Below are 18,465 nucleotides of genomic sequence, written 5' to 3' on the forward strand. Positions count from 1 at the left end.
CGCCTTTATCAGTTTCATACTCTCGCCTCTCAGACACGGGTGCTAGGTCCCCTTAGCTTGGTAATTCTTGCTGATTCTGCTCTAAGCTTAACAAGCTCTAAAGGCCGGGCCTATGGTGATTTATGCACTGACAACTTATTAAATGTTCCCTAGCATTTCTGTTCTTTCACCCAGAAGCTCTCTTAGGTCTTTCCCCATGCAAATTTAATTGGCTGTTAGACTCAGAGTAACAAGCATGAAGGTAGAGGAAGGTCATCCAAAATGTTCCTGGGTGGGGAGGGGTTGGGGGGGAAGTAAACTTATTTAAATTGTCACTGCCTTTCTCTTCACGTCATTAAATTAGGAAAAAGAGCTTTTGATGTTAGCAAAAGTGCTACTTAAATCCTTGGTGATTTTTAATGTTAAGACATAGACATTTGGGAGTGCTGGAGGCCTATGGTTGAGAAGAAAGCAATGTGCTGTGGGGTCCTGGACAGGGTGGATGGCTGGCGGATAGAGGCGACCTTGGAGTAGCACTGGGAAGACGCAGTGGAGCATCCATCCATTGTTGGTGTCCTGTGCACAGATTCACAAGGACTTAACCTGGGCTGCGATGGGACCCTGTCAGATGAGCATGCTGGGTGACATCTGTTCTAACCCAGCAAGCAGCTAAGCTGACCTCAGACCCCACTGATACTCCTGTGGGGTGTCTAGAATTAGATAATAGGAACCCTGGCCCAGCAGCTCAGTTGATTAGAGCATAGTCTTCATACACCAAGGTTGCGGGTTTGATCCCCAGTCAGGGCACATACAAGAATCAGCCAATGGATGCATAAATACATGGAACAACAAGTCGATGTTTCTTTCTCTCCCTCTTCCTCTCTCTCTCTAAAAGCAATCAATCAATCAATAAAAATAAAAATCAGATAATGGAAAAATTGCAATCCGGAAGCATAATGGTGTCACAGTGGCATTGCACAAAATGGCCTCTTAACATCTCACAGGGGCCGGTCAGAGGGACTGGATCCTACCTATGTTACTTTCCTTACAGACTATTAAAGTCTCAATAGTTAGGCCATTCATTTGATGTGCAAGGGCACTTTTATATTATTTTTAGAGTAAGCTGCTGTTTTACACTACCAACTAGCTTATAAAAGTATTAGTGAGAAGGGATCACATTTTGAGGCAGCAGATCCAGGTCACTTTGTATATAACATTTTGTTATGTTCAGTAAATGTGGCTGGAAGAGGGGAAAAAAGACATAGACATTTGGGGAAAGAACATTCTTTTCTCTCTTGTTATGGATAAATGGAAATTTTCCAATTATCATAGTGAGGGAAGAAAGCTGTTTCAATCAAGTTCTCACAAGTGGTTCGTTGCTCAAACTTTTAATTCATTTATCCAACATGTTTATTGAAGCTCACTCAACCAAAATGTCCCAAAGCGAAACTCAACTGAACAATAGAAATGTAAAGTTTTCCAACCATAATGAAATTTCTCCTGTCCTTCCTAAACTGCTTGGAGACTATTCCAAGCTTTCCTGGAACCTAAGCTAGAAAGCTGTTTAGATGGAGGTACTGATCAGAACACGAAACATTGTGGAGGAGGCCTTTTCTTTCTCTTCCCTCATCTTCCAGGTCTGCTAGCTTATAAATTAATTGGGCAAGTAATATATAGAAGCATAAAAGTTTATAAAACATATGCATACTAAATAATGACATAAGACAATATAATAGATACCACAAATTAAATATACTTCTGCCTAATACATGATTTTATACATTCCTAGGAGGGAGAGATCTTTGTGGGTTGGTACAGTCAGGGAGGGTATCATGGTAGAGGTGTGGGAAGATAGGGTGTTTGCAAAAAGCCCAGAAAGGAGTAGCAAATTTTCAGGGAGAATTGTCCTTAGAGGGGTGGGTAATGACCCCTCCCTCAGGGTTCTGAGGAAATCTTGGGGGAGTTTGGGGTTATTGCCAAAGAATGGGGAAGCCCCACTACCTTTGAGTGGGTGGAAGCCAGGGCTAACCCTCTGGTGATACCCAGGAAGCCCCACACCAGGAAGAATTGTCCCTCCCAAAACTCCACCAGCACCTCTCAGTTGAGAAACATTGCAGGATCAAGAGGAAACTCTAGGACGAAAAGTTTACATTTTAGACAATAACAAGCAAGCCATTAAATGTTTTGGAGCAATCAGGTAACTCCTTCCACCCAACTCCCCAAAAATACAAATCATTCCAAAAAGGCTTGTGGAAAACTAAAAGACTTTTCCTCAGTGGCACGCCAATGCTGTATCACCATTTAAAGGAGCTAAGGGTGTGAACAAACAAATGTCTTCTTAAAGCTGTGATCTCCAACTACCTTTAGCTTGTACCTTTCGTTAATATAGGTTAATGTATTATGTTTATAAAAATACAGAAAATTAAAAAATTAAGGATAAAAATTAAGGATAAGATAAAAAGTAAATAGACATTTCTAACTTTATCTTGACAGCTCAATAGATTCTCTTACCCACTCAACCTTGGATATCACTGCTGAAAACTATAAGTTAGCCTTGGTCTACATCAGTTGGCTCACACTTTGGTTCAACTGGTCATTCTAGTTTCATTTGAATGAGCAAAGTAGTAAAGTGGGAGAAGAGAGGGAACCCCAAAGCAACTTTTATTATCTTTTTTTCCCCCAGTGGAGAATTCAACAGCCCTTTTTTTCCTTTTAATTCTTTATTATAGACAGATTTACATATGCTTCCTTTCCCCCCATTGACCTCTTCCCACCCACTCCTGCCCCCCAGTACATGCCCCCATCCCCCTACTGTCTGTGTCCATTGGCCATGCTCATATGCATGGATACAAGTCCTTTGATTAATCTCTTATCCCACCCACCCACCCTCTCCTGCCTTCCCTCTGAGGTTTTATTATCATTTTAAAAGCAGTAAATAAAAAGAGGAGCACACCTTCCAGAACCTAGATCTACAAATTGACTTCCTTTTTAAGCAGAAATGGCAAAGCCCTCCCAGCATCCCCAGGGGAGAGCTAGGTGATTCCCCAGCAGGGTGAAATTTGGCCCACTCCCCTCCAGAAGTGTGAAGGATCAAGGGCACCATTGAGGTTATGACAGCAAGAAGCAGGACTGGAGCACCTAACTGGTGGTCTAGGAGATAGGAATTCAATGACCACACATATATTGACCACCACAAAATGATAAGTTGTTGTTTCTGAATTTCAGATGCTGAGAGTTGAATTAATCATGCTTTAGGCTTCTTTATTGTTCTTGTTTTTATAAAATCTCTCTATATTTCTATATTGTGAAGATTAATAAACAGAAACTGCATTTTATATTGGAGTTGGGAGGGCCAATAGGGGAAGCTCTCATACCCTACCACTCATCAATTACCCCAAGCAAAAGGAGCCCTACATGCCATCTCCCACAGGAAGATGTTTTTCTCCAGCAGGAAAAAGAAGGACCTCCCCTTGCTTAGCAACCACTATTACAACTCAGCCAATGAAAAGCCACTACACTTTGAACTCCCAGTTTCCTCTATCAGTCTCTTTGTTTGCAATAGCCTCTCTGAACTCCCCCTTTCCTCTATAAAAGAAAGTTCCTCTCTTTTGTTCCCTGAACTTGTGCATTCTGCCATTGGGCTGCATGTCCCGAATTATAATTCTTTGTTACTCCCAAATAAACCCATTTTGGTGGAGAAATATCTGGCTATTTGTTTAAAGTCAACAATATGAAGTTTTATTTTACACTAGAGGCCCGGTGCATTAATTTGTTCACAGGTGGGGCCCCTAGGCCTGGCTGGAGATCAGGATGGATTGGGGCTGTCTAGCCCAGTCCTGATCAGGGCTGGGCTGATTTGGGCTAGCTAATCAGGGCCTGCTGGATGAGGAGAGAGATGGGAGGGGGAGGGACCATGGGAGGTTGGCCAACAGGCCAGGGGGAGGGACCCGCTTGGGGGAGGAACAGCAGGAAGTTGGCTAGCCAACCCCGATCAGGGCGGATCAGGGTCGGTTGGCCAGGGGAGGGACCACAGGAGGTTGGCCAGCCACAGGAGGTTGGCTGTTGGAGTACATTGACCACCCAGGGGCAGCTCCTGCATTGAGCGTCTGCCCCCTGGTGCGTGTCATAGCGACTGGCCGACCGGTCGTTCTGGTCATTCCGGTCGTTCGGTCGCAACAGTCACTTAGGCTTTTATATATATATATATATATATATATAGAGAGAGAGAGAGAGAGAGAGATAAATGGTATTACTTTGCTACTTCTTCATGCATTAAAATGCTTTTATAATCCATACATGCTGTTATCTGAATACCTAGTCTATGACTTTTAGTGACATGAAGCATCACACATGTATATTTTGCCTGTCCAATATTCCAGTAATAGACTTCCAAGGTGCCCCCAACTCCCCATTGAAGGAAACCAGAATGTCAACCCCCAAAATGTCTCTTTGACCTAAAAATTAATTTCAAATAAAAGCAATTAGAAAGCAACAAACACAGGAAAAAGCTCCTCCTTTTCTGACTAAAGGCAAGGTGTAAATTCTCCTTTTACTAGAGATAGATCCTTAGCCCAGAGATGGCGCCAGAGGAATCTGCAAACAAACCTTCCTCCGTTAGTTCGCTCCCATGCATTACCTTCCCATGGTTTGCCACCCTGCAAAGCCAAAACTTCTTTCCTTTGTCCTGTCATTGCTCTACAAATGTATTGTTCCTTGTTGAACAAGCTTTACAAACTTAAATATTAAGCCATTGCATTGAGTTACTGTAGGGAAGCCTGGGAGGATTGGTTGGAAAGTCTGTAAGGAGGAAATTCTGAAAAGGGAAGTGAGCTGAAGGCGGCCTGCCTTGTTTGTCAGAATTCCGACTTAGGGGAGTTTGGCCAAAGGCGGCTGCCCCTAATTGTTCCTTGACCTTCCCAAACAAGTCTGTGTACGTGCAAACCCTCGGGTGTTTACCAGAATCTTTATGCTTAATCTTTAGGTGTCCTTGCTTAAAGGACACTGCACACACATGTGTCCTCCCAAGATTACTTACCCTACTGATTGTATCTAAAAGATAAACTTTATCTCAAACTGCTGTTACAATAAAAGTCTGAAGAGGCAGGTGATCGAGGCTGTCTGGTTCCTTTAGCCAGGCAGTCCCTTAACACTCTCTTTCATAGCAATCCTGCATCAGAGTAATCATTCATCCATCACTCAGGGTCTGCTGGTCAGCCCCATCAAAAGTTACTTTCTGCTAAAAATTTCCTGCATGATGTACTGCACATGTTAATGAGTTGTTTTTGCCTTGTGAATTTGTCACTTTGTTAAAGAATCCCAGCTGAAAATCTAAAATGGGTAGAGGTAAAGTTTTTGCTACAGAGAAGTAAGGAAGAGAAAGTAGGAACAAGTGGGACATGGAGAAAGGGGAAACACTGCTGAGATAAAAGAGAGGAAAAAAACAATCAGAGGCACTGAAAAGCTGAATGGAGTAACAGGGAAGAGGATCGTGTGCAAAACTGTCTCTTAAAGACAGCATTCCCCTAAGACCTAGAAAAGATGTTCCCCTGTGCTGAGCCCTGTGCTTCAGAGGGTCCCCAATCTTGCTCTCCTCTACCCACAGCCCTGCTCACAGAGACAGGGCCAAGGTATTGTGTCCACCTGCAGGCTGTGCTTCCCCTTCTATACAATGCGTGAGGTGCAGGAACTCGGGATCCCTACCCCCGTGGTCCTAATTCCAGTTCCAGGTCCTGCGTGGGCCCCTTCCCTGGTCCAGCTCTCTGAGAGACCACCACTCTCTAGAACTCTCAGCCAAGGGACAGGCGAGGGCAGCTACTGCCTTGTGCGTGGATAGAGCTGGAACCTACTGGCTGGCATGTCTGTCTACGTTCACATGACACCCTGTTTTAGGACAATGTCAGATATAGAAAGATAAGGAGAACAGACTACCTTGGGCTACATTGGGCCATAGGTCAGAGGGGATGTAAAAGCCTGGCCTTCCAGCTTCAGGTTCCTTTGAGAAACTTAAAGGGGAAATGTTAGTGAGGGTGAGGGTGTTGATGGCAATTTGCATTGAGGTAATTTGAATAAAACTAGGCAGGTGCAGAACAATCTTGAAGCTGCAACACTTGGAACCTCACAAATTAGCTGATGGTGGGGAAGGGTGGAGGTGGTAGGTGAGCAAGCAGTGCATCCTTAGGAGGGATAAAGGGGTCTCTCCAGCAGAAAGAGGAAGAGCAAGTCAGGGAGGATATAGGAGTGAGAATGGGCTGTCCAGCAAGTAAAAGAGAAATCCCTTCCCCTCCTTTCTTCCTGCTGCAGCCCAGTGGCCACTGCCAATGAATCTTCCACAAGGAATCACTGTCTTTGGCAAACTTGAAATTAATTTGGAGTTGCACTATCCACAGTTATTTGTTATATTGTCACTTTACACATAGTTTTGAACTTTTCACTGTGAAGGTATATTTGGCAATCTAGGACATATAACATATTTATTTAAATGTACGTTAGTTTGTTTTATAACTTTTAAGCATTAAGACACGTGGTGCATAGGCCTCCATTTACACTCTTGCCTGGACCCTATAAACATCAAATGATAGTGGCCTGTGATTTTCATCTGTGAGAAGTCAACTGTCCATCTGTGACTGTCCATGATTGCCAGGAACTGGGCTTTATTTACATCATTTTATATAAAACTCCTGGCAACGTTATGAGATTGAGGAGACAGCTGAACAAACTGAAAGCCAAAAAGGTTAAAATGTTTGGCCAGGGTCACACAACTAATAAGCCAGGACCTGGAACTCCAACAAAATTCTTTTCAACCACAAAGCCTTTTCTTTCCAGCAGACGATACCTCACTTTAATCCAGGGCTGTGATGCGGGTGCAATGGCAGTTTAGTTGCTCTTTGATTTTATTTTCATCTAGAATGGGGAAAATGAACTAACAACTATCTCCTAATCCAAATAGAGTGTTTCCTTAGAGAGACCAAGACTCCGCGAGCTTATCTTTCCCAGATGCCTCATAATAGTAACCACATGCCTCCCAAAGGTCCCAAGGTGCTCCTTTGGAAACACAGTTTGGCTCCTGGGAAGACCAGCAGATATTTGTTCAAGAAACTGTTCCTAACTCTAAGATAAAATGAAAGAAGGGGCATTAGTGGAATAGGGGGTGTGCTCTGAAGTCACATGTGCATGTGGCGTGTGTGTGTGTGTGTGTGTGTGTGTGCACGTGCAAGAGAGAGAGAGAGAGAGAGAGAGAGAGAGAGAGAGAGAGAGAGAGAGAGAGAGAGAGAGGAGAGAGAGAGAGAGAGAGACTGTTTGAAAATAATCTGCAATAGCCAAGTTTGTGATTCATATTTCTGTATGAATCACTGACCAGTTCCTTCTGCTGATAAAGATCAGAGCCCTTTACCAGTTTTGTTCTCCATATTTTAAAAGCAGCTTCTATTTTTGGATCCACTGAAAATGTAACTGTCAAGTAAATGAACACATCTCCCTATTACTTTTATTATCTTTCGAAATCACGTTCCTGAGTGAGCATGTTACCTCCCCACTTTAAAATGCTTCCGTGGCTCCAACTGCCTATTATGTCAAATCTCAGTTCTTTAGCATGATATCCAAGGCCTTTTAATATTTGAATCAAGCCAATTAGTTCGGCTTCAGAGGTTGCCATTCCCTGCATATACTATCTTTTTAAAATGTGCCAAAATGCAAGCCATTCCTCAAACAGGCCTGACCGCCTTACTAGTATATCCAGGGGCTATGCTGAGCCCCCTGCTTCTTTACTCTGCCTACTGAAATTGTATTTATTCTTCAATATCCATTACAGAACAGCCTTTACCTGAAAGCTACCCCAACCATGTCCTAGACAAGTGATTCCCAACGTTTTATAATGCAGATATTATTACTATTAAAAAATAAGGGAGTCCTAATATAGTATTGTCCATTTTTTACTTTGCCAAGTAAGACACCCCCCACACACACACACACATATATATGTATATGTATATGTATATATGCCTATCATAATATATAGGACCAGTTAAAACCAAAAGAAAAGGAAGAATATTATCTCAGACTACATGATAGTTTTCAATTTCGTGGGTTAGTTGCCACTGGCCCATTTCCCCCCGACTCTCACAGCCAAGGGCCTACGTCAGGTTTCAGTGGCCTGTTGCCTCCTGTTCTGCTGACTCCCTTTTGTATGGGAGGGCCAGCATCATCTCTTCTTTGTGTGCTGTGGTGTGTCTTTGTTCCCAGAACACAGCTGTGGCTCCCCAATTACTTTTTCTATAGAGATTACTTTTTTTTATAGAGATTTGCTATATTGAACTTTAATTATTTTTACTGGATCTCTCCCAACTTCTTCTTGCTTTTTGAATTTTTGAATATAGAGATGATGATGATGAAGCTCTGTATTCCAAGCATTTGGTACATAATAGGTGCCCAATAAATTAATTTTAATGCAAATGACTCTGCATGTAAAAGGAATACCAAGGCAAACTGTTCCCAGGTGAGAACAGTCCTTATCATTCTATAAGAGAGCATAGTTTCATTTCTGTATGTTTTTCATCATTACTTCCTATACCATTATATGTCATCTGCCAAGGTCCTCTTATACAAGGCTCTGCTAGAAACAATGTGTTAGACAAAGCTCCTCTCTTCTATGTTATAATCATCCTCTCTTTCATTATCATCTTTTAAAAGTATCCTCTTCCTCACCCTGGGGCCTTCAAGGGATTTTAAAAAAATGAGAATTTCATCTGCTTTATGAGACTATTAGTTAAGATGCTTTAGGTCAGTGGTCGCCAAACCGCAGCTCACGAGCCACATGCGGCTCTTTGGCCCCTTGAGTGTGGCTCTTCCACAAAATACCACGGCCTGGGCGAGTCTATTTTGAAGAAGTGGCTTTAGAAGGAGTTTAAGTTTTAAAAAATTTGGCTCTCAAAAGGAATTTCAATCGTTGTACTGTTGATATTTGGCTCTGTTGACTAATGAGTTTGCCGACCACTGGTCTAGGTTATGAACAATATAGCCCAATTCAAACCAGATTAAATAAAAGGTAAATTATTAATTCACATAACTAAGAAGTTGCTCGGGTAAAGCTTGCTTCAGCAGTTCACTGGTGTCACCTTGGACCTGATGTCTTCCTCTCTTGCCACTGCCTTCAGCATGGTTTTCTTCCCCTCGGGCTGGGCCCCTCTGTGGTCCTGAAAGAGACTGCTCTCAGCAGCTCCACAGGCTACATGCTTCTCCCTCCTCATCTTGCAGAAAATAAAATATAATTGTCCCTACATCCCCACAAATTCAATCTAATAATTCTAGTTTAGGTTACCTGCGCACTTCTGAACCGAGGCCAGTGGAATAAAATTCACTGATTGTCTGGCTACAATCTCCGGTTCTAGCTCCAAAGCTAGGGATAGAACCAGCTTTCCATGAAACACATGCATTTCCACATGGCAATCTGGGTTTGGGGGAAGAAACAACGTGTTGGTAGCAAATGTCCACGACAGTGTGTACAAGTAGTAATTTTCTGAAGACACAGGTATCCTCAACAACCATAGGACTTAAAAATATATATACTTATAAATGTTTAAAAATCTCTGCCTCAAGATAAAATGATGCCCTCCCCAAACTCTTATCCCAACCCCACAAAAAGCAGCCACATTATTCTTTTCTTTAACAAAGCAAATTTAAAGATGGTGTTTCTAAAAAGCTGGATGGTGATAAAGGAACTGTTTCAGGAGCTGACCCAGAAAGTAATGATTAATTTATTCTTGCAGGCTGAACCGTCCGGGGCACTAGAGGCATCCAGCTTCTAAAGAGGCCGAGAGCTTCTGTGCCTGTGGCCATGAGACAGGAATGCAAGGTTAGCCCCTTGGTCCTTCCACAGAAGCAGTAATTCACAGCCTCGAAGGCGGCGAGCTCTCCAAAGGATCCCCTTTGAGGGACTGTATCCAACCAATCCACTCAGCTAAAATGGACAGGTTTTCAGAAGCTGTTTTAGTGGAAGCCTGCTTTTACATAAAGAATTCAGATTGGCTGCCCATCTGGACTTAATTCCCTCGGGAAATACTTCAGATCATGATCTAAGAAATGACTTAGGTTTATAATCGTAAAGGGAATAGCAAAATTCAAATTGTATTTGTCACACAATTTTCGGTTAATTGAGATTTCAGCTCCAGTTAAATTTTTAATTACCCTTGAAATAAACTGATATAAAAATGACCCCAGTGGATTATGTTTTCCTGTATCCATGCCCATTGGGTATTCACACACACACTGACTTAGTTTGGCCAATGAGACATTAGAAAACATGATACAATAAAGGCCTAAAAGTGCTTGCCCATTAGGAACTCTTCCACCACCCTGTGGAAAAGCCTAGACAGCTCCTTGGAGAATGTGAGAACATGCAGAGTGAGGTCTCTGCCGTGTCAACCATCCCAGCTACCCCAGACACCCCAGCCATGTGTGAGCCATCACCATGGGGAGCAGAAATGCATTGTCCCAGCCCAAATTGCCAACCTATGGAATTATGAGCAAACAAATGGATGTTGTTTTGAGCCACTAAGTCTTGAGCTATATTAATATACAACAAACTATAATTGGCACAACCCTCAGATCTTAGAGGGCCTACACCCCCTAGCCTACATAGCAAATGACCAATAAATGTCCACTGAATTACTTAATTAATCTAATTAGGCTGGTCATTCATTTGAATTACATTAAATATATGTAAAATGCCTTTCTTTTACAGAATGTGAGAAGAGATATGATTTTACTGCAAAATTAATTTTAGTTTCTTTACTTTATTCTAAAGAAGACAGAGAGGATGCCATCCTCCAGTTAGTCTGGAGAAGCTATAAAATAGGACTTTGATAGTAAATGAAGTAATTGGCCTAAAAAGCCTAGTTCAGTTTCTGAAGCTCAATAAATGTTATTGCTGATGACATTGAGGATGATTGTGAATATAATGATTATGATGAGCATAAATTCTCCAAATATGGGGGCTATTTTAGCTGCTTTATTCATGGATGCAGTACCTGCAATATCATGGGTATAGTAAAATATGAAGCTTGTGATGAAGAGAATGATAATACTAGATAACTCTATAGAAAGAGGTTTTTAAAATTCTTTTCTGAATACATTGTGGTTCTTCTTCAATTTGAGAACTTACATCTCTTTTCAGTTATGAAAAAGTATTATCCCTTCAAATATTACCATTCTTTCTTGTGTAATTTATGTTGCATTCTATCATCTTTCTGGATTAACTGCTCTCTAACATTTCCAGACAACTCTAGGAATTTTTCTTTAGTTCAATTTCTCCATTTAGTTCATCTAATTGTCTCTTTTCCCATACCTAAACCTCTGTTTACTCATCTCTGATGTTTTAAATTCAATGCCATCTGAAAACCCATGATCAGTTTATTGGATCTCACAGGGGAAAAAAAAAATAAGTTGACATACGGTGCTTGTAAAATTCTGCAAAACCCTATCTGACAGCATCAAACTGCCTGGGATTGTCCACCCTAATGGGACCTGAAACCCCTGCCAGCGTGATTCAGCCCTGGCTCCTCCATAGCCAGCTACTGGCCTACGGGTCGGTCGACACATCTAACCTCTTGGGGTTCCCGCCTGCTGGTCGACACACGCGTCCAAACTCTCCAGGTTCCTGCCTGCAGAGTGAACAGCAGCTAAACCTTGATCCTCTCTGAAGCCAATCTCACCTGGATTTTACAAGACAAGGAGATCTTTAGGTTGCCATGTGCCTTCCTTTCTCACACTGCTCTTTGGGTGACAACATTCATAGGAGCTAATTTCAGTAAAACCGCAGAGCTATTAGCTCTGTCGTCTATAGGAATTTACTGGAGACGCGCTTCTTTGCTTTTTCCTGGATGTTCATAGCCTTGTCCTGCCCTCTACAACTTGGGTAAATGAGTATCATTTCTCTCCCTTAATCATCACACAGAAAATCTACAAATCCAAGCCCAAAATGGTGGCTCCTCAGAGATGACAACATACCAGAGTACAATTAGATGTCTGCAGTTTTGCATATTCCAAGTAAGCAATTTAAAATGTCAAAGAGTGAGCAATTTCTTTGTGCCTCATAAAAAGACTCCCCTTGGTTCCCCCAGGCAACCCATTTGCAGAATTTGCTAGTAAATCAACATAATTTGTTTACCCTGAGACTGTGTTCAGCCAGGGAAACCTCCTTCAAAACTGCTGAAGCTGCTGCAATTACATAAAATTATTGCATCTCACAATAAGGAACTTCCCTATAATTGGTCATGCAAATGAGAGACAATAATACATATTGAAAAGCAGTCTGTTGTTCCCAAGTTTGTTTAATTTCACCAGTGTTCCCATTGCTTCATGAACTCCCCAAAGTCTACACTTCAGCAGATATTAGGGGTCCCAGAGTCACACAGTTTGCTTGGGTAAATTTAAACATTTAGTATGTAATGCATGTCAAATATTTGCAGTATTCGAATGCCAATACACCATCACTGTGGAGTCTGAGGATAATTAGCCTTCATTTTTAAACAACTGACTGGCAGGTTTGTGCTAAAAAATCTAACAGAAAGCCTGCAAGCAATCAGTAACATCAGTTTCTCATACTGGGCATCAATGAAAACAGCTCAGAGCCCGAGGTGGGGCCCTCTGTGAGTCAATCTCCCTGAGAGAGAGAGAACTTCCTCAAGCCAGCAGCAGACTCGCCCTTGGACCATGTTGGTTTACAGATATGGACATAACTGGTCGAAGGATGTCCCTGGAATTTAAAGAGGCAGTTTATTCTGGTGGCCAAAAGAAGACTCAATGGAACCCCAGAAACCTGGATCCTAGCATTGCTTTTGAATGACTGGCCCCATGATCACTGTCAAGTCCATTTTCTTAACACTCAATTTCCTCAAGCACGAAGCAGTGGAAACAATCTCTGTGCTATCCTTTCACTCTAAAATAGTATGAATCTACCCATGATAACTGTTGACTGTCACACGAAAGGTCGCTTGGAGTTATGGCAAGGACAAGGCCTTGAGACGAACAGGTCAGGGGTTGAATCTCAGTTGTAAGGTATTACTATATGAATCTGTACAAGGCATTAGCTCTCTGAACCTTAGATTCTGCATCCATAACATGAATTTTTGGGAGAACTGAGTGTTTACCTGGTATAGAGTTATCATTAAAAAACTTAGCCCAGACCCCAGAATAATTAAGGCAACCCCAGGCAAAGCTGTGAAATGAGTCAAGATTGCCGAGAGCCCCTCCTCCCAGCATTTCTTCCTTTCCTTTAAACTTACACTCCTGCCTCGATGCTGCTTCCTTCTTGCAAACATGATAACCAAGCCACACTACGATTACGGAGATACAATGTATAAACAACATCGAACAGAGGCTAAGAGCACCACATCGACACTCAGGCAGCTCTGGTTTCAAATCCTCGCTCCATCCTTCACTAGTCATGTGACACAAGGCAGGTTAATTTCTCCAAGTCTGGAATGCTCCATTTATAAAATCGGGATAATATCTACCTATATAGAACTGATGTGAGGACTAAATGGGATGTTCATAACATGGTTAGTATTATGCTAGATACAGGTGAGCACCTACCAAATTACTATTTATTATCTTGTCCTATATGTATGTCTCATGTGTAGCTTGTACATAAATAAAATTCTTCTACCCTTATGCAGGAACTTGAACCACAGGCCTCTACTCGTGCTTAATTGGCTTCTAAAAGTCCATGGCAGGCTTCCGTTCTATCTTTCACTTTGTTCTTTGAGCCCTGCATTCGTGCCCCTGCCTCTTTGCAGCTTTCTGCTGGAAAATAGCAGCCCCTCCAGTCCTGCCTGCCTAGGAGTCCATCCTCATTACAGCACCACTAGCTCCTCTCATTCATTCCTCCGTCCACCCAGTCACGCAGCAATCTTTGAATGAGCACCTCCTATTTGCCGGTCTTGTTTATGAGCTGGGAACACAAAATTAGCAGAGACCACCTTTCAGCAGGTCCCTGCCAAATGGACAGGAGAGAGATATTTGAGAGACATTAAGGAGGCAACATGAACAGGACTTGAGGATTGATAGATATGATAGATTGGGAGTGAAGTTCACTCCCTGTAACTCCTCCCCAAGTTCTTTTAGAAATGTTGCATGGATATGCTTTTGTATGAATATTCTCCTCTGCTAAGTATCACTATAAGGTAAATTATGCAACATCAGGAATATTAATGTATAAGGAGAAATTTTTTTAACATCTGGAAGTTCACACACACACACACACACACACACACACACACACACACACATTTTCTTGGAAACAAATTTCCCACTAGCTGAAACTGGCAGAAACTGACTCAGTGAAAGGAAAGTTCAAGTACTTTGATGACACATCTGCTTAATAATTTGGTTTGGTACTTTCGTAGCCTTTAAGAATAATTCATCATCTCAAAAATGTAGAGGTTCTTTTAAGAGCCAGAGCTATACTGGTGAAAAATGCAAAACAGAACACTCAAATGTACTTTACTCTGAAGGGGAAAAAAAAAGCAAATGTTATTCTGAAACCACATAGTTGAGCCAATAAGTAGCTAAACTTACATTGTTCTGTAAAAATAATGTTAAAAGCGGAAATTAGGAGGTGCTTTATTGCTTCCTCATAAGCAGATAAGGAAAAGTGTTGGGGCCCTGAGACCCAGGTAAGTGGAAATGAGGAAGGCGTCTCTCATACAGGAAGAGCAACAGCCTCCAGCAACTCTGGAGGAGTCCGGAGCCAAGAGTATAGAGTGTAGGTAGGGGGCCCATCTTGCATGTGGATAGACTCCAGGGAGCAAATCTGTATAAACAGGTTTGTTTTCCTTTGGGGGAGTGTGATCCCCCTCTCCCACCTCTCTTTGCGGTCCTGAAACAGTAAAATCTGTGTAAAACCTCTTGTGTCTGCTGAGTAGGGAACATTTAAAGGAAGGGGTCCATTCACACACAGGGTGAGGGAGAGCAGGCAAGCAGACATTTACTGGATTTGCATGGGGTACAAGAAGCTTCATTCCTGGGGAATAAGTTGGTAGGGAGACCCACGCTACTTCCTTCCCAATGGGCATGCTCTGCTGTGCAACATTCACCCCAAGGTGTATGCGTAAGGGTGAGATCATCGCAAATGTTAGACCTCACTTAGAAAAATAAATTTCTTGGCACATTGGGAAAACCAACCACCTCAGAGGGCAGTGTTCTGCTCTAATAACAAAAATGAAAGCCCTTATGGTAGCTAATGATGTTATCGGACTACTTTGCATTTAGACAGCCACAGGGAGCAAAGGAGCTTTAAAAAGTCTGAGCAAATGGAAATAATCCTACTTTACTGTCAATGACACCCAGGTAGCTATTAAATATTCAGTTGTCAGATAAAAGGGTTGTCCCGTTTTAGAATAAACAGGGCAGGAGGTGCTTTTAAAATCTCTTTTATAGAAATCTGTCTTATAAGCTTTCAATGACATTGGATTTGTGCATTTATCTGGCAATCAGAGGTGATTTCTGTCAATCCCTCGCTGTAGTCACATTTCAATTAAAAACCCGAAGGAGTGCTCTTATCAGTCCCCCACATTCCTCAGAGTCCTCACTAAATGTGCTTCCCGGGAAACAGGATTTGTATTTTCTTTTTCATTGACTACAGAAGTTATTCCAGCTTCATTTGGCTTTGCTCACCAACTTCCTTCTCAAAGTGAAAGATAAGGTTCCTGGTTCGCAGGATGCACTGTCTTCTTCCACCAAAGTAACCTCAAGAGCGCATGATTATATTTCACACAAACTCCAGGGAAACTGAGATTCATTTACTAACTATTTGTTGAAATACATTTTTTAGTAAGAACATTTAAATGTTGGCCTTTGGAAAGTTCACCCGACCAATTAATAGAAATAATCATTAATGAGAGTATGCATTTGTCCTATCATTAGAAAATGAACCTAGTGTCTGTAATGTCAATCGTCAAAAAGTAATCAACATGCCGGAACCGGTTTGGCTCAGTGGATAGAGCGTCGGCCTGCGGACTGAGGGGTCCCAGGTTCAATTCCGGTCAAGGGCATGTACCTTGGTTGCGGGCACATCCCCAGTGGGGAGTGTGCAGGAGGCAGCTGAATCAGTGTTTCTCTCTCATCAATGTTTCTAACTATCCCTCTTCCTCTCCCTTCCTCTCTGTAAAAAAATCAATAAAATGTATTTTAAAAAAAAGTAATCAACATATTTCCTATCTTTTCAAGGAAAGCTACTGCTAATGACACATTGTGGAGGAGGCGGGTCTGTACCTCACAACTTCTAAAATATTGGTTAAGTTTCTAAATATTTAACACTAAAGGAGACACCATATACATCTATATTTACACACATGGTACTCCTTATCCACAAGGGATACCTATGTTCCAAGTCCCCTAGTGGATGCCTGAAACTGAACCCTATATATACTATGCTTTTTTCCTATATGTACATCCATACAATAAAGTTTGATTTATAAATTAGGCACAGTAAGAAATTAAGAAAAATAACTAATAATAGAATAGAACAATTCTAACAATACACTTTAACAAATGTTATATGAATGGTTTTCAGGACATTATTACGTTAAATAAATATTATTTGAGCACAAGCACTGTGATACCATGACAGTCAATCTGATAAACAAGTGTATACAGCGTGGATATGCTGGACAAAGGCATGATTTACATCTGGGCAGGGCAGGGTAAGATGGTAAGAGATTTCATCATGCTACTCAGAATGGTGCACAATTTAAAACTTACGTTCTATTTCTGAAATTTACGTTCAATATTTTTAGACTGCTATTGACCATGGATAACTGAAACCGTAAATGAAGGGTCTACTATACATGCTCACATGTAAATGAAGCTCTTTTTCTTTTAAAGATACCTACGTGACCCAGTGTATCTAAATCAAAAGTATGGATTCAAAAGAATTATATTTCTTTGCAAGGTTTTCATTAATATTAGAATTCATAAAACTTACAGAGTCTCAAGGCATGGAAATATCTTGGTAATCATATTATCCAGCTTTAGTTTAACATACAAGGACATGGGGACCCAGCAAGATCTCAAATGAGAGCAGAAGCTATAACCCCAAAAGAACCCTCAATAAAGAAGCTGTGTGTATGAATGGGAGGGTGTGCAGGTCAGAGAGGGAGGGTGTGCAGGTCAGAGAGGGAGGTTGTGCAGATGGTACATGGGGCTTGTGATGATCACAACCTGATTTATGGGTGTGGTGGGACATGAACAGGCAGAGAGGAAATGAAAAGCTGCTCCAGGTATGGAGAGGACCAGAAACATAAAATGCTTGATTCATGCTGGAGATGGGTTTGAGTGAGATTACAATATTAATTTTGCTGGAGTATCTGGCTGTGGACAGAAAATCGGTGTTCATTGTTATTAGCCTGGGGGAGGAAATGTGGGTCCAATCCTTGGGCTGCTGTCCAGAAAGTGATTTATTTGAAATGAAGGTTGTTCTCATTGGCGATGACAGCGTCTGAAAGTGGCCCTGGGCACTGCTCTGGTCTGAGCTCCGAGTGACAGCCTGAAAGCTAGCTGCTCAGTGGCACAGGGGCTGAAGGCACAGCCACACAAAGGAAACAGCACAGGCCAGGCAGGGAGGACATCCTCTCCGTCATTCCTGGGCCAACAGCCCTCAGCCCTGGAGTCATCGAGTCTTGTTCAAATGCCTTCCTGCCAGAGTCAGGGGGCAACTCGCAGCAAACACCACAGGGGTCCCGACAGCTGCTGCTCTTTGTGGATCTGCTGATCGGCGGCTGGACCATCAGCAAGCAAAGCGGACACTTCGGGGCCTGACATCTGCCACTGCGCCTGCCATCCACTTCCTGTCCGCGCCCACACGGGGCAGGACTCATAAAATAGACACGCCGCAGAACAGTTTCACCTGGCTTTCCCAACAGGGCCACACTGTGTTGTACTGTCCATAATTTCATCTTTGGGAGGCAAACTCACCCCTCTGCAGAACTGCTGTTCGATTTGCTGGAGTTTCCTGGCAAGAAGCACTTCCCAAGAAGAAACAATGTTCCTCTGTGGACAGCATGTCGCCTCTCCCAATTCCAAAACACCTGCTTTCTTACTCCCAGGGCAGCCGCCCAGGCACCCACATCACTCTGTCCCTGAAACTGCCCCTGGGAACCTCAAAGGAATCAGGAGGTCGACCTGCCCTCCAGGGTGTGGCCAGGCAGGGGGCCAGGTAGTGGGGGGTCTTCACCACCTTTTCCCTCTCCCCGAAGGCCTGCCGCCACCAGCAAACAGCACCCGAGTGCCCCCACTTGGAATGGCTGCAGTTCCTGGCCCCCAGGTAAATGAATGCCAACTCGAGGAGCTAAGATCACCAGGGCTGTCACAGCCCCAGGATCAGAGTGCCCCAGACCCATCAGAAGCAACACCATGAGATGAAGTGTCAGGAGCACCCGCGGGCCAACTGGCCACCAGAGGCCAGAGGGCCGGCCTGTGGGAGGACGGGGGACA

At 42.7% G+C, this 18,465-nt stretch overlaps 1 pseudogene across 1 annotated transcript; it reads left to right on the forward strand.

The window, feature by feature from the left end:
* The first annotated feature begins 435 nt into the window (after nucleotides 1-435).
* On the forward strand, nucleotides 436-973 carry LOC307110745 (ragulator complex protein LAMTOR5-like; annotated as a pseudogene). Its single transcript has 2 exons — nucleotides 436-699; nucleotides 906-973. The product of its transcript is annotated as a ragulator complex protein LAMTOR5-like (transcript).
* Nucleotides 974-18,465: the final 17,492 nt, after the last annotated feature.

This window comes from Cnephaeus nilssonii, assembly GCF_951640355.1.
Source record: "Cnephaeus nilssonii genome assembly, chromosome: 2".
Lineage (NCBI taxonomy): Eukaryota > Metazoa > Chordata > Mammalia > Chiroptera > Vespertilionidae > Cnephaeus > Cnephaeus nilssonii.